At 44.1% G+C, this 16,748-nt stretch overlaps 1 protein-coding gene across 7 annotated transcripts in view; it reads right to left on the reverse strand.

Annotated features, from left to right (window-relative positions):
* The window catches only part of LOC135906848 (arylamine N-acetyltransferase / N-hydroxyarylamine O-acetyltransferase-like), a 72,453-nt gene that overhangs the window by 41,223 nt on the left and 14,482 nt on the right, over positions 1-16,748 (reverse strand). Inside the window, exon 3 of one of the 7 annotated variants that reach the window (XR_011514514.1) lies at positions 16,283-16,719. The exons of the other annotated variants lie outside the window; for them this stretch is intronic. The gene's annotated coding sequence lies outside the window, so the exon portion shown is untranslated. Of the gene's footprint in view, positions 1-16,282; positions 16,720-16,748 lie in introns of those variants that run through there. 7 annotated transcript variants of the gene reach the window in all.

Raw genomic sequence — 16,748 nt, forward strand, 5'->3', positions numbered from 1 at the left:
GCTCAATTATGTGCCACTCTTTCATCCACTGTTTTTGGTTGGCTTATCTTGTACTGATTATGCGAGTGAAGCATCACTACAATCACTGACGAAGCGTGATTAGAAAAGGCATCCGGAAAAGCATTGCTAAAAAATCGTGGCCCTCAACTTATTCATCAAGAGAATGCCAATAATATACCAAACATTCAGTGCAGTGCACAGCATGGCCTAGCATGCAGATCCACACAGAAACAAAGAGCACAGCCAACAAGCAAGCTGACAACTCTCCACACACATTTGAGCATGCATGTTGTGGAGGTAACATGTACCTTCTTGTGCTCAGCGCGCTTTGTCAGGGGTCAGAGGAACACTCCGCCCAGATTATTTATTTATTTAAGATACCTTCCAGGCCATGTGGGGGCATTGTGTAAGGGAGGTTACAAAATCAAAGGCATAAAAATAAGGTAAGCAGCCTTTTGAAGTCTGGTACAAAAGATATGTCCAATGCAGGGCTCATCAACATTACTAGAGAGATCGAAACATGAAAAAGGAAATACTTAAATGATAAAATGCCCAAGGGTACACTTCAAGAAATAAGCATCAGTAAAATTAATGTAAGGCACTAATACTAGAAAGTACAATACATGAAAAATGAACAGATCAAGGAATACAATGCTTCAAGGGATATTTCAGAAAAAGACGCAAAAAAGCAATAATATATACAGAGCATACAAGTGAACACGTGATGACGCATAAAATAAAAATTTATAAGTGTGAGGTAGCAAAGCATCAGTAGCAATAAAAACATCGCAAGAAGTTCGAAACACATTGCCAAGCGCAAGAAACAAGATAAAGTGATTTCCAAGTATTGCTATGAAAAATGCTCGTGTAGGAGATGACGAATTTTTTCATGATCTTACTTGGAAGCAATGTTATCAGGAAGATTGTTCCACAAGCGAATGGCCACAGGTAGTGCAGAAAAGTTAAAAGCATCTGTCGTATTGTACATGTGCGCAAAACTTAAGTGGTTGTTTAATCGATGAGACGTGTTTGAGGCAATCTGGATATGCAGTGTGGATTGTGTGGCATTGTAAACATATTTGTGAAACTAGGATAACAGAGTGATATTACGGTGAAGAAGTAAAGGCTGGAGGGAATGATCGAGTTCCATTTGCGTTACGCTGGAGTGGCGGCTATAATTACGCGAGATGAAACGGGCAGCTCGGTTCTGGACTTATTCAAGCATGTCGATTAAGTAGGTAGGATGTGGGGACCAAATGGATGATGCATACTCGAGCTGTGGACGAACAAATGTCTGATAGGCCAATTTGCGGATGTTGGACGGTGAATTACCCAGATTACGACGCAGGTAACCTAATGCCATTGAAGCTTTTGCGCAGATGGCTGCAATGTGGTTTGTCCAGGAGAGGTTTTCAGTAAGGCGAACACCCAAATATTTATATTATACTGTATGTAACAATTATTTATTATTGACGTATGAAAAATGTGAGTTGTCAGGCTAACAACTAAAAGAAATTATCTGACATTTTGATACATTTAAAGCCATTAACCAGGTGTCACACCAATTATGAATTAGGCTAAGATAAGATCATTTTGGAGGGCCAGGTGCTCGTCAGTACTGTTAATTATCTGTAAATAATGCAGCCGTCAGCAAAAATATGTAAGCGAGAAGAAACATTAAGTGGCAAATCATTTATGTAAATTAGGAAGAGTAAAGGGCTCAGAACGCTGCCCTGACGCACTCCAGAAGTAACGTAAGAAAGAGACGAAGCAATATTGTTAACTACTGTGAACTGTTGACGATTCAAAAGAAATTTATGAAGCCATGATAGAGTGGAGGAGTCAATTCGAAGTGCAGTTAATTTTGCAATAAGGCGACAATGGGCTACACGATCAAATGCTTTGGAAAAGTCAAGGAAAATGCAATCAGTCTGCTGGTTATTGATCATGTTAAGGTGCAGATCAGTCGTGAATTCAATAACTGTGTCTCACATGATAATCCCTTCCTGAAAGCATGTTGATGGCGAAAAAAGAAATCATTGGACTCTAGGTGATTATAAATATGAGAAGCAATTATATCTTCCAGCATCTTGCAGCAAATGCAGGTCAATGAAATTGGACAGTAATTTTCCGGGCATTTAGTTCCAGATTTAAATATGGGTATGATTTTGGCCATTTTCCAGTCATTGGGCAGCTGTCCCGATGACAAAGACTGCTTGAATATATTGTACGGAATGTTACTGGATACAGAAATGGTGTTTTTTAATATCTTGGAACTACTATTACCAACACCAGATGAAGTAGATAACTTTAGATTATTAATAAGACATGCAATTCCCTCCACCGAGATTTCAATACTTTCCATGAATTGCTAGTCATAATCAGCAACATCAGGTACGTTGGTAAGATCCTTGCAGCTGAAAATCGACGAAAAAAAAAACCTATTAAAAGCATAGGGGCAATCATTGTCAGGGAGGGGAGTATTTGTTTCACTATGTAAAGCTATCCGGTTGAGTCGCGGTCAGGTGACATAACTCGCCAAAACTTTTTCAGATTCAAATGTATGAGAGAAGGTAAATCTGTGGAGAAATTTTTATATTTCGCTGCAGCTAAGGCAGAACAGTACGTTTGTAAGCAAAGCCTGTACTTTTCCCAAGGAGGAGCATTATTGATGCGTTTAGCGGTATTATACAGACGTTTCTTTTTATTCCTGAGCTTAGGTAGCGCATTATTAAACCAAGGATTAGATCTGTCATTTGTTATCGAGATCAACAAGATATATTTGTTAATGAGAGCAGTCATATTAATCTTGAAACATACCTAGTTATCTTCCACAGAGCAATTATGAAAAGAAGGAAGTAGCGTGCAGTTTAAAAATACTTCAAGTTAATCGTTTATTTTAGAGCAGTTTGCTTTGTTGTAATCGCATATTATTTTCTTTGAGATCCCTGAAAACGGTAGTACATAGAACACTGATTGTTACCTGATGTAGATCGCGATCACTAATGCCGTTTAGATGAATTACGGATTCAATCGTTTCGGGAGTGGTGGCGAGTACAAGGTCTAGAATGTTAGTACCACGGGTAGGTTTGTTAATGACCTGGAACAGGTTAGGATCTAAAGTTAAGAAAATCCACTGACGTTTAACAAGATGATGATAGATTATGACAATTCATGAGCGGAAAGTTAAAATCACCGAATAAATAAACAGAATGCGCAGGACAGAGCTGGAGGGCCGCGGTTATGCTATTGCGTAGTTCTGTAATGAAAGAAGTGCCGTAGTCAGGCGGACGTAGGCGCCTACCAGTAGTTTGGTCATATTTAGTATTACTTCAGCCCACACAATTTCAAGAGATGAGTTCAAATCAATAATAAGTGAAGTTAATGATTTTTCTAACACCGACGAGAACACCACTACCTCTCTTGCTAGTTCGATCTTAGTAAATACTGTAAGAATGGTTATCATGAAGAATTTCATCGTCTGTAATGTCAGGATTAAGCCAAGTTTCAGTAAGAACAAGAATATTAGATTCGTTATCGTCAAGCAGAGAGCAGACTGATTGGCACTTGGGCATGATGCTTTGTATGTTTGCGTAAGATAGTGTCAACAAAGACCCAGTGATAGGTATCAAGGCAGAAAGCTGGGCTAGTTGGTGTGTCATCATTATTCTAAAGACTAGCGCAAAATAGCAGGGACAAAGACAGAGAAGACGACAGGACGATTAGCGCTCGTCTTGTCGTCTTCTCTGTCTTTGTCCCTGCTATTTTGCACTAGTCTTTAGAACAGTGATAGGTAGCTTTGGCTGTGGAAGAGCCCGTGGGCAAGTGCTTCGGTCTAGCTATTTTTGTGACATGACAACAGTATCTGTGATATTGTCTTATGTGTAAGTCTGGTTATTTATAAGCAGCCGATCTACTGACAGTTTAAAAGACACTTTTTGAGGTTTTGCAAAGCCAATCGGCTTCCCTCTAGCTTGTCGTGTAGCTGGCGAGAAATCTTCACCGATTGAATATTCTAAGCCTTTTAATTTGTACGCAGATGACAAGATGTGTTGCATGTCCTTAAAAAAAGTTAGTTTAGCTATTATAGGTCTGTTCTTTCCTGCCTGGTATTTCCCAAATCTATGTACACGCTCAAATTGCGAACTGATTGTTGCAATTTGCAGTTTCTCAGAGCACAATTTTATAAATTTTTTTTTCAGAAGTAACCCTGTACTCTTTAGGATCATCTTCTATTCCGAAAAACAACAGATTACTTCGTCTGAGCCTATTTTCTGCGTCCTCACACCTTGAAGTTATTGTTTGCAGCTGATCTGAGACATCACGTAAAGTCTTAATCAATAAGATCACAGCTGGCCGTGGACAGTGGATGATAAAAGTGGCATAGAGTGGTAGTGCAATTTGCTACAAACTTGTGATCTTGTCACTTGTTGGTGATATCGCAGCTGTGCACAAAGAAAGTATGGAAACCTTTGAGTGATGACTTTTTCCTAACATTATATCGCAGCCAAGATTTCAAGATGTGTGGAGCACAGCACAGAAGTATTTCAGGATAAGAGGTAAAATCTGCATAGAGTTGACGCCAAGCCAGTGAACAATTTCGACTTAACTGATATTTGGAAATAGAGTTCGATTAAACAAGGGTTCACTGTATAATCTGGAGTCCCCCACTGCAGCATGCCTCATAATCATATCATGGTTTTAGCATTTAAAACTCAGGAATTTTTTTTCATGCAACTAATATATGCATAAGACCAAACGCTAATATATAAGCTGACAGCAGCTACATTTATGAGAATTTCATATTTTCCAAAACAAGAAATTGTCAGATGGGCTGAGCAAAGATCTACTAATGCCAAGTTATTGCCATTAGCTTTAAATGGCCTATTCTGTCTTATGTTCTCTACTCTTAATAAAAATTATAGGTGCAGGGTACCTCCATGGTGCCAACTGGAGCTAAAGCAATTGGCATCATTCCTTGAAGTAAGAAGTGCATGGTGTTGTTTCAAGCAATAGCACAAGTTTGTCTTGTGATTGTTAGCCTATGCAAATGGATTTCAAACTTCTTGACATCCCAGACCTGAGTAGTGACTCACTAGTCACATTGGGTCCCTTTTCATCAGTTTTTTGTTTGCAAAATCATGATAAAGCCATTTAATTGACTTTGCAACTATTAACACATTCTGTTTCATAACGATGAAATTGTGGTCATTGACCAAGTCAAGCTCACGCTTACCTGCCTAGGTTACACTATGGCAGGTGAGCTCATGGGCATTTTTTTTTTTTACTTTAAGAAAAGCTGACAGAAGGCATGCTCCATAATGCATGTCACTCTCACCAGGATCAACTAAAACATCCTGCAGTGTTGAAGCTCAGTTCGCTGTGCAGTAGAAGTGTGCAGGAAGCAGGGTGTCCACCAAGTTGACATTTCCAAATTCCCTGAGTTTTCCAGCTTTCCCTCAAGTGCTTTTGCAAAATTCCAAGAGTGATGCAGAACTATGTTTTATGTCAAGATGGGCTGAAGCCACATCACCCGATGCTGTCACCCTCTAGTAAGCATATGAAAAAAAATAAGAAACAACTTATACCAATTTGTATACTAAGGAGTAGTGCTTACGTTATTCAAAAAGAGAATAGGAGGGGGGAGAATAGAATGTCTTCGGAAAAAAATTGCCAATGGAGTCGGACATTCTCAAGTACGAATAAAAAGGAGATGCGAAGCAAATCGAATATGAGCTATTTCTATCAAATGATAGCAAGCTCAGTGGTATGAGGCCCAAACTTCGTTACAATTGAGATTCTCTCTCAACAGCTCGTAAGTCAACCTCAACTGTCCTGACATACTCTCAGCCCGTGCTTGACGCCTCAGCGTTGTGTTTCACTGCTTTAAAGAGTTTATTTTGATTTGGATGAGGGACACCTGCATCCCGGCATCAGCCAACACTTCGTTTTTTGAGCTCAAGCTCCTTCAAAACAACGGCAGCACGCTTCCTTTTCCGTTCGTTCCTCAATGGGTTTTTCTGGCCTTTCTGTTCTTGTCCTCCTTCCGCCACTTGTTTGCCCCACGGACCATTTGAAGCATCTTCTTGGTCAGTTGCACACTCCACGTCCGATTTTTCGAACTCCCTAGGGGCCGCGAAAATGTCCGAAAAATTGGCCAGTTGGAAAAAATCGATGCATGTCATTTACTGCCGTTAGGGGCTCAAACCGCCACAGGCGCATTTGAAAACGCTCTCAAGGCCTATCAGTACATGTATTATGCATATCGGTGCTCGTACTGTGACAGGAAATACCAGGTGCACACATGTATAATTAAGGAATACACACTGTGTCCCATGGCAACAGCCCCTTCCCGCGATTGTTATGCTCCACCAAGTAACATTTCTGTACAGATGCGAAGCTGACTTTCGGGAATCGACATTATGCAACGCACCGTGCTTTCAAGCTTCTAAGCCAATCGTGAGGACCACAAAGGCGGAGTCCATGCCATTGCTGACAGCAGCGAATTCTTCCGATAAAAAACACGGCACCCAACGGCAAGAAGCTTTATAGCGAACGTCGAAGCAGCTAGGCCTAGCGTTGCCACAGGGGTGGCTACGGCTGCCAGCGGATCTGCGTGCGAGAGTCAGGGCCGGATTAGGCAAAATGGGGGCTGGGCTAATGCACAATGTTACTAGATCATTTTCAGTTGTCAAAATCTGCTGCGGCACCTGGCCCCTCTCTGTCGCGCCCGCGGGGCGGTGCGCGCGACACTTGTCGGCTCGAAGGCGGGCGGTGCAAGCAACGTTCGTGCGGGCGGACAGAGACGCCGATGTGTGCAGCAGTGTGCCACGATTACGATTTGCTCATTTTTCTTATTCGTGTGCCAGTAACATACTGCTCGCCTTGTGAGCAAACATGCCTGCAATGAAACGGCAATGAAACAAGAAAAACCACGAGAAAGAGACATAGTGATTGCTAGGGAGGGTGCAGCACCCTTCCTAACTATCACTTTGTATGTTTTTACTCCCGTTTTTTTTGTGCTATTAAAATTTGCGAGCGTTCTTCGATGAAATAATGTACCAGACCATCACCTTTGAACTTCGTGCGCATTTTCTAAGGGCTATAAACTTGTTGCACTAATCATTTCAGGTCATCAAAGATTTCTTGGAACTGCTAAACTTGACAGAACAGAATGCAGTTCAAAATAACCTGAAGCTTTTGGCATCACAACAAACGACAGAGTCGCTGCGAGTAACTCTGATGTCGACTTTAGACATTGTTGATAATCTGCTGTGTCAAGGTGCACTCTATGTTTTGACAGCCAAGATAAATGAAGATCCACTGCAGGTAAGGCACACCGTTCACATTTGTTGTGACTGCATTCACATTGCACTGTTTGCTAGGAAATTCACTCACTCATGTTTTTTCAGCGACACTTTGGACTAGTGCGTTCCTTCGGTGGAGATGAGTCCCATCCAAATATATAGTCAACTTCACGCAGATATTCCGCCTTCTAAGCCTGTATACACCAGTTAAAACAGCGCTATGTGAGAGTGTGAAAGATTTTCCAGGCCCTGTGCTCGTCGGCGGCAACGACACATTCAAGCAGACCACAGAAGCCTGCAAGTCAAAAAGTAGTCTTCGCAATGCCATTGAGCTAAGCGACATTGATAAGTTGCTTGGAGCCAAGCAGCTCACTAGAATGTGCTTGCAATGAGCACACTTATGCTCGAGGAAACATAGACGACAATGTTGTTTATTATCTGTGAGGATATGTCATTCATAAAGTCAGAGAGGGCGCACCATGTGATCTATGCATAGCGGACACATAAGTTCTGAAATCCCAGCAGTTGGCTGCGACAGTTACTTAATTGAGTACAGAAGTCTCAAGCAAGGTTCCTTACAGCACCCGACACCAAAGATGCTGGGCTTTATGAAAACTATTAACAAAAGTGCGTCAGCTTCCCTGGATGAGGCAGGTCTTGAGGCGGAGAGATATTTTGGAAGGTTTAAGATGATCTAGAGGAGTGCTGCCTCCCTCTTCTTGGTTGTGCACAGCATATGTTCGCGTTCACATGCGAAGTACTGAATTTCTTCATTGTTATGCGGGTCCATTTTTCCTCCAGGGATACAAACTGTCAACTAGAAAGCAGTCAAAAAGCAGCTGTAGCAACCAAGAAAGCGCGTCGTTTGTGAATATCGATGTAGCATGCTTAGATTCATTAATCCGGCGTTGTACCAGTCCTATTCTTTTTTTCATCTATACATAAAACAACATGCCACAAACGAAAAGCCTCGCTGTCCTCTTCAGTCACCTATTAACTGCTTTTTACAGAGTGCACAATGTAAAAAGGCTATTCTTTGAATATTTAGCGCCATGAAGAGCATAAAAAAAAAAGAAGAATCTGGCATTGAGATGGCGGCGCGCTGCTGCCTTGGGAAGCTTCCGAAGACAACCGGGCCAACTGTGGCGGCAGCGCCACTTCGCGAGAGGAGACGGCAGAGGGTCACGTTCTCGCACCGCTCCTAGGCGGAGTTTTACAACTGAAAAGTATCTAGTAGCGATGGCTAATGAGCATGCAGGCCCCCTTTCCCTATACTGACCCCTCCCCACCCCCCTGTCGCCTGCTACGCTACTGGAAATATGCTATGTTTCATTTTAATTCCACAAAATTAAAAAGAATGAAGTGCGATCAATGGGATTATTATTATTGTTACTATTATAAGCAAAACAACAAAACTTACTTGAAACACGTGCTGTTGTAAACACCAACACATATGTTCACTTTGTGATTAATCTGCATTCTGTTTCCAGCAAAAGCTAGGCTTTAAGGAAAAGTTTAATGCATTCAAGCCGAACAAGAACGTAGAAAAGACAACAGAGCTCAGATGTTGATCCTTCTGAAGCTAGGCTTTCTTTGCATCACTAAGCTTAATCCCGTGAGGAGACGCATGGTTGTATCCAAAACATTTTTTATTAAAATTCAAGAATCAGACTGCAGTAATCGTTATACAAGTTACTCTATAAATATGCAATAGATATATACAATACTTAAGGCAATACAAACACCATAAAGATGCACTAGAATAAGGTGAAGATTACCAACTGTAATTAGAAAACATTATGTGAAAATATTTTCGTTAAAGGTAAGACACGCAAGGGCGACACCAAGTAAACGTGGCACTATCAAAAACAAAAAAATACAATTCTTTATAAGCACGCTAAATATCACAAGAAGAAAAAACAAGAGACAAACAACGAAGATTTGCATACCTTGAATTACATCACTCAGTGTTTCATTGGCAACATGGAGGCTGGGAGGCGACACAACGAGCTTATTGGAACTATTCATGCATAGCGCAAACAGTTCTCTTTTAAAATGGCATCTTTTGCGCCTTCGCTTTGGCGAAATCAGATATAGTCTGTTCGAAGGATAGATCGCGGAGCAGGTCACTTTCAATGGAAATGATAGCGAGTTCCCCTTGTCGTCAAGGAGGCTCAAATGAAGGTGATTTTTTATCAGCGACAACTTGGATAACGATCGTTCGGTCTCACAGTTTGCCACGGGTATGCTTAAGTACATTTGCAAAGCAATAGAAAGGTTCTGAAACACATCAATAAGCTCTCTTTCGTGCGGCAACTTCATTATTCCCAGGGGACTCATGTCCTGGCACACAGAGTTGTGCAGACAGTTCACAAACTGAACGATTTCAGTGGAAAATGCTGGCTCCAAATAATTTTTGTATGTTTTCACCAACTTCTCAGCCTGCTGTTCCAGAGAGGCCTCACTCCCAACTTCTGTCAGCGATTTTAAGAATCTGAACCTTTCGCAGTGTTCAGTGTAGGCAGCCTTTCGCACTTGCAAAGCAGAGCCTAGACTGTCAAGTACAATGTTGTAGGTCTCTACAATAAACTGCTTTCTACCTTGTAGCGCACTATCGCTTTTTCCGTCCGGGTGCTTACTCAAAACGATGCGTTTGCCCTCATCCTGATAACATTGATTGCTACATAGCGTGCACGCTTTCTCTTCGAAGGTATCAAAGAGAAGTCGCAAAGAATTAACGCCTGCTAGAGAGCTCAGCAGGTCTACAGCAGTTGAAATGTCTAGGCCTGGTTTCTGAAGTGCTACGCTTGTTTTGTCAAAGTGCTCCAAGATTTCATTCCAGAAAATCGCCATGAATGCAGTCTCTAGTTTTGCTATTTTCTTGAAGAGAGAGTGCGCTTCATTCCTAGCGTCGCCATTTTATTCCTCGTTCTTTGATGTAGCTTCAAGGCAACACAACACTGCATTGAAATTTTTCAGAATGGCCTTACATAATTTAGCATGTCTTGACCACCTGGTCTCAGAGAGACTTTTCAAAACAAGCTGCTGGCCAGTTCCGCCCATGCTGACCAAAAGATACCTCCATTGCTGAGGTGAGGCAGCAAAGAACACATACAGTCTCTGAATTACAGTGAAAATTTTGACTGCCTCAAGGCAACTGTCAACACTACACACCTAACTAAGTTCAGTGAATCACCAGCACACGGGATGTAGACTGCCAATTCGTTCAGATGTTTGATTTGAGCTTGCAGTCCTTTGTATTTTCCTGACATATTACTCACATTATCATAAGCTTGGCCCCTACAATCATCGATTAAGATGCCATCGGTCGTCAAGAGGGACATCATGGTATCGAAAAGATACAAGCCGGATGCGATTCAATTTGAACAAATACAAGAAAGCATTCGTACGCTTTCCCATTTAAATAGTATCGTAAAACAACTGACAGCTGATCAACATGAGTAAGGTCTGGAGTCGAATCAACAATTAAAGAGAAGTAGTTTGCGCATTTCACTTCGTCAACGAGACGTTCCTTGACAGCCTTTGCTGTATGCTCGGTAAATTCATCACAAATGGTTTTTGACAGATACGATGGGTGACCTTTTCCATTGCTCCCGTAGCGTTTGATGCCCTCCTCTAGAAAGGGATCAAACTTGGCAATGGCCTCAAGCACTCCCATATTATTGCCACTTCTCGGTGAACCGAAAATCTCCTCACTGTACCTAAACGCTAGGTTGCGCTCAGCTAGAAGCTTAACTACAATGACTACGGGCTTCAACACCTCTGTCCAGTAAGCGGTCTCAGTGACAAGTTGCTTAACCAGCTCCTTGTCAATTGTGCTGCACGAGTTAGAGCGGGCGAGCCATGCTGCCACGTAGTTCCGGTGCTCGACGTTATTTTGATGTGCGCAAACCTTTTCTTCAGCTCTTTTCCAATCAGAAAAGCCGTGTGTGGTGAAAGCACTGGGGTTGCTTGAAATCGAAAATAGTTTGCACATGAAACAGTAAACGGAACCTTTGGACTCTGAGTGCATTAGCCAGTTTTGCTCGTACGCCTCCCCATTTACAGCCTTTCACACGAAAAGATGAGGTGACATAGCGTTTCTGAGTTTCGTACTGCCTTTCGGAAGACGGAAAATTTTCTGCTCGATTTTGAAAATACAATGGCCCTTTCTCAAGGAACACACTCCAAAAGCAGTCACTTAGTCTGGCCACTTAGCAGGGTCACTTTGGAGAATCTCGCAACTACCTCTTGCTGCGGGGGTGTCTGTACTTCTCTGTTGCCGCAACGAGAAGCCATCTCATTCGTCCTCTCGAGGCACACTTTGTGGGTGGGAACACGATTATTTGAAGCCAAATAAACAGGAAACAAGTGAGTTGGTTCTTGGAGTGTTGTTTCTTGGCACTCGTCAGACTCATCATCTGCTATCGGACTCATCCTCCCCCGCCCAAATTACCATCACGGTAAAGTTGAATGGGAGGCACTGTTGGGTACTGCAGTGCATCCTTTCTATGAGAAGTACACCGGTAGAGCTATTTGAGAGGTGGAGGGTTACATGGTGGTGACGAGGGGCAAGGGAGATTTAGGTCCTCATCCCACATAACATGTTTTAGGTGTTTCCCCCTTGCCCCACCTCTCCAGACAGCACTAGACAGACGGACTGACAGGAAACCAGGAAAACTCTTCCAAGCAAACGCACCTCACTTCATAAGAATGAGGGCCCCACTGGGGTGGTGGGGGATTCCTGTTTTTGCAGCTCAACAAGCTCTCCCCAAATGATCAGGCTAAACGCATGCTATTACATCAGGCAGGGGGCCCCGTCTGCTCGTTCTGGTTTTCTCGCTTCATGCATGTCGCTCGAAGTTCCGTTGCCCATGGTTCCATATACTAGGCAGGTTAGAATAAATGGGCCTCCTTCTCCTACTGCCCGAGGTGAGGCCCTGGGCTGCAGCCCCCTTAGACCCCCCTTTTAATCCAGCGCTGGTGAGAGCGCCGGTTCAAGACGGCGAGGTAATCAAATTGACAGCGGTGATGGCTTTGATTAATGCTATTTTGGACCTGCGGTAACGAAAAAATGTCCGGCAAATCAGACGACGAAGATTTCTTGTGTCCCAAATTCCAGACTTTCTGATACATTGACTCTATGGGGTGCGTGGTGGTGCCACGAAGCCGCCCAAATTATCAGGGATCTGGAAAGTCGGTCGTTGACTGTACACCGGCAACCCCTCCAGCCGACAACAAGACATCAAAGACGATTCATTACGATTCCTGTCTATTAGTCGGGCTAGCATTACCGCGACTTTCAACTCTTTCAATAAAATTATAGCTAATTTTCCCTGATAGAGGCACAAATTCCCTGAGTTTTCCCCAAGTTATTCCAGGCTATTCAACATTCTTGAGAATTCCCGGTTTTCCCGGTTGGTAGACACTCCGAGGAAGGCAAGCTGAACATAAATTCTTGGTTTGAAGGGGCTCTTTTGGATTTAATATATCAAGCTTTCTTGCAACTGTCTGCACAGGTGACCCCTTAGCATCACTGCGAAGTTGATATGGAGCTGTACGACCTGATGCTACCAATATCTTCAAGTGCAGACTTTTTGGGATAAGGTTCTTTGCTTTGCAAGTCTACTTGAAGAAAAGGTGGCACTTACAGGTGCCTACTGTGGACACGAGTAAGACAAACCAGTGAGCCTTGGTCACAATGTCTTATCCATAAGTTCTGTAGGAGATTTTGACAAAAGAACGACGAAAATTTGTCTAGTCAGGTAACTAGATAATGTTGTGGTCACTTACCAAGTGAATATCATCATGTTACCAGTGAGGTCAATTTTCTAAACCCTTCACTAACTCCTACAGAACTATGGACAAGGCGTAACCAAGATTTGCCAGTTCAATTCACTAATGTCTAGAATAGCTATCAGTAAGTGCCACCTTTCCTTCAACCACACTTGCAAAGGAAGGAACTTTAGCCTGAAAAGTCTGCACTTGAACATATCGGTAGCGTCAGGAGTGACAAGTGCAAGTAAAGAAAGCAGAAGTGAAAGGCATGGTACAAACGAAAACAGACAAGAAGACGTTGGAAAAAGCAAGAAGTGAAGGGAGTGCACGGAGACGCCATCTTATAGAAAGGGCACGTGCATGGAAGGGCGTGATGAAGTGCAGCGTTCTGGAAAAAGATGGCCAAAGAACGCCATTCTGGGTCCCGCCCTAGTGTAGGCTCGATGAGCAGCTGACTGTCGGCTCTGGAACTACCGTTGACGTGGACCGACCCGAGACACGTCAGCATTCGCACTGCTGGATGTGGATACGCGAAGGCTTGCTGCAGCCAGTCACCATCCTACATACAGACCCAAGCTGGGCCAGTGCATACCAGGAATGCTAGCCAGCATGAGTCTCGCTCCGCTGGAGCACAGCAGTTTCTGAGTGATTGTGCTCTCATCACCAGTGGCGTAGCTAGGTCGTCTGGCACCCGGGGCCCGTAGGTCTTCTGTCAACCCCCCCCCCCCCCTGCGGTGTAGCCGGCGGAAAGAGGGGTGTCTTCAGACGTATATGACCCCCCCCCCCCCACTGGCCCCTTGTACCTGGGGCCCACGGCCCCCCAGCCCCCCCTGTTGCTACGCCGCTGCTCATCACATCAGCCAGAGCACCAGTGATGCCGGACACTGTTGACGACTGATCACGACCGAGTTGCAACGATGGACCACAGACCAGGCGGCAAAGACATCCGTGATGGAATAACCAGTACTGTAAGTGCCCCAACAGTAGCGTATAAATGATCGCTGCATAGACATTGGTTAACACAAGGGGGGGGGGGAGGGGGGGGGTTGAGCACAAAACATAGTTAGGGAAGACACATTCCATGTGCAGTAAGTGTTGTATTTTAATGTGTTGCAATTAAACTCCTCATGCAGTGGATATTGTCTTGGTGCCACAGGTGTCACACCTTGCGTCCATGTGGTCATCCTGCCTGCTCAAGCGAACGTACCAGGCGCTGACGTATGCGTGACAACATTGGCGAGCCTACCAAGATCCCACTAACTTAGTCATGTGCCTCAGGGTATCTTGAGCAGTGGAATGGACCTTGATCATGTGATGGTCGCTGGGAGTGCTGCAGGCATGTCAGCCAAGGCCATAAGGGCACTGTGTCACGAGGAGCATAAGCGGTTAACAGGCAGAGGCGTGAGATGCCACGAAGTAGCCTGAGGAGAGAGCCAAAGCAGCTGAGGAGAGCCAAAGCCACGGATGAGCATGCCTATAGGACTCTAATGATAGAAAAAGAGTTGACGAAAAAGAAATTGCAGCTGCATGCAAGTACCAGTAGAGAAGATGAAGGAGATAGCGGATCAGATGCGGCACTTCAGGGGGTATTGAAAATGAGTTCCCAGGCGAGATGACCTCAATGCATACATACAGCGTTTTGAGAGAATCACAATTGGACAAGGCTCGTAGAGGAGTGACTGGGCGACTGTATCGAACATGTGTCTTGCAGGAGAAGCATTGGCTGTATTCAGCTGGATGTTAGTGATTAACGCGCTAGATTGCGACAAGGTGAAGAAGGCTCTCCTACATTGCTTGAGACTACCTGCCGAAGTTTTCAGGGAGATTTTCCAAAGCTTGAAACCACAGGAAAGCAAGACGAGCCAGCAGCTCGCTGCTCGAATCTCCAACTACTTTGATGGCTGGATGGAGATGGCTGACATAGGAAGAACATCTGAAGAATTCAGGGTCAACATGATTGCAAAACAGTTCCTGGCATCATGTCATTAGGGAGTCACAGTATTCCTGAGAGAGCACAGCTTGAAGACAGTGGCTTAGCTATCAGAACATGCCGACCGCTATTTGGAAGAGCAAGGCCAAAAGAACCTGAGAGAAGGGAAGGAAAATAAGAAGACACCAGAGAAGGAACAGGCTTGGAGCACAATCAAATGTTTTCTGCGTGGCAGGATAGGGCATCGAGCTGTGAATTGTTCCCTGGGTCGTACTCACAGTTTGTTTTTGAAGTGCTCTGGAGGCGGATGGCATGGATAAACAAGAGAAACCTGGCAAGCTAAGTCGGAAAATAAAACAGGTTGCATTGTTGCAAGCGAAAGTCCCATTGATGTTGACAATACGAAGCAAATTGAACAGGAGTCAAGGGACAAGGCAAGCGCTGTCACGACGTCTCCGAGGTTGGAAGACTCAGAAACCCCGATGCCAGTGGTAGAGGGAATGCTGCAGGGATGAAAAGTGTGTACTCAGAGACACTAGGCCCAACATCGTCCTTGTAAAGCAATCCATGGTGCCAGAAAATGACATCACGGGTACAGAAACACCAGTCCGATATGCAGATGGGACAGTACGGCGAATGCCTGTGGCACGAGTATTGCTTTGGACACCTTATTACTCTGGATGGATTGAAGCCCGGTGTGTTAAAGAAACCACTTTACAACATTTTTCTTGGGAATGTGCCAGGGGCAGAAGAGCGGATGATCCAGATCCCCACTGGTGTTTCTGCACTACAAAAATCGCAAGTAGGATGGAGCATGAATCCGCTGAAATCGTTGCAAAATACAATGAAAGTTCGGATATGCATACTGGGGAATCTACCATATCTGCAGTGGAGAAAAACACAAGGAATAAAGACAGGAAAGATGTCCCTGTAAAGAATAATTCAGGCAGAGACACCGACATAACCGTGGTGGAAATGGGAAGAAGACAAGAGGATAGTAATCTGTGACATTATTTTGAAATTTCAGACAAATGGATTCAAAGTAGGAAGAGTTGGGTCATGCACAAGTTTGAGAAGGTTGGAGAATTCCTGTACCGAACAGTCAGGGTCCATGATAAGAGAAATGCGAGAGTCGGCTGTGTCCTTGAGTTTACGAAGGGCAGTGCTCAATCTGGTGCAAGACACTATTATGGCTGGTCATCAAGTAGTAAGGAAAACAATGAGCAGAGTATCAGAGTCCTTTTGGCCGTGCATGCAAGGTGACATGTTTTGTGCGATCTTGTGACACATGTCAGATAACCACACTGAAAGGGCTGGTATCAAAGGTACGTCTAGGGAATAGCCTATTATTGAGCGACCATTTCAAAGGGTTTCAAAGCAACCGTTTCATACAGCCATCACAGAGTTGGTTGCTGAAAGTCCATACCAAGCAGACATACCGACGACAGAAATGATCCCTCAGAAGGTAAAGGTGACGAGCACGGAGTCTAAACTGAGAGTATGTAAGAAAAGACAGGCTCAAGAATTGAAGAGCAACGGACATGTCATCGCTGCGTCCGGCAACTTTGACAAGGCCTTGGGGTGCAGGTCTGGGTCCCGTGCCAACTCCTGGTGTCATCCAAGTCGTTCTGTCTGAGGTGATGGCTTGACGAGGCACCGGCGTCGAGAGCCAGGACCAGTGCATAGCTTCCCGTCTGGATACGTCTACGTCAGACAAGAGCCGGCAGGCAGGA

This window comes from Dermacentor albipictus, chromosome 5 (genome assembly GCF_038994185.2).
Source record: "Dermacentor albipictus isolate Rhodes 1998 colony chromosome 5, USDA_Dalb.pri_finalv2, whole genome shotgun sequence".
Taxonomy (NCBI): Eukaryota; Metazoa; Arthropoda; class Arachnida; order Ixodida; family Ixodidae; genus Dermacentor; species Dermacentor albipictus.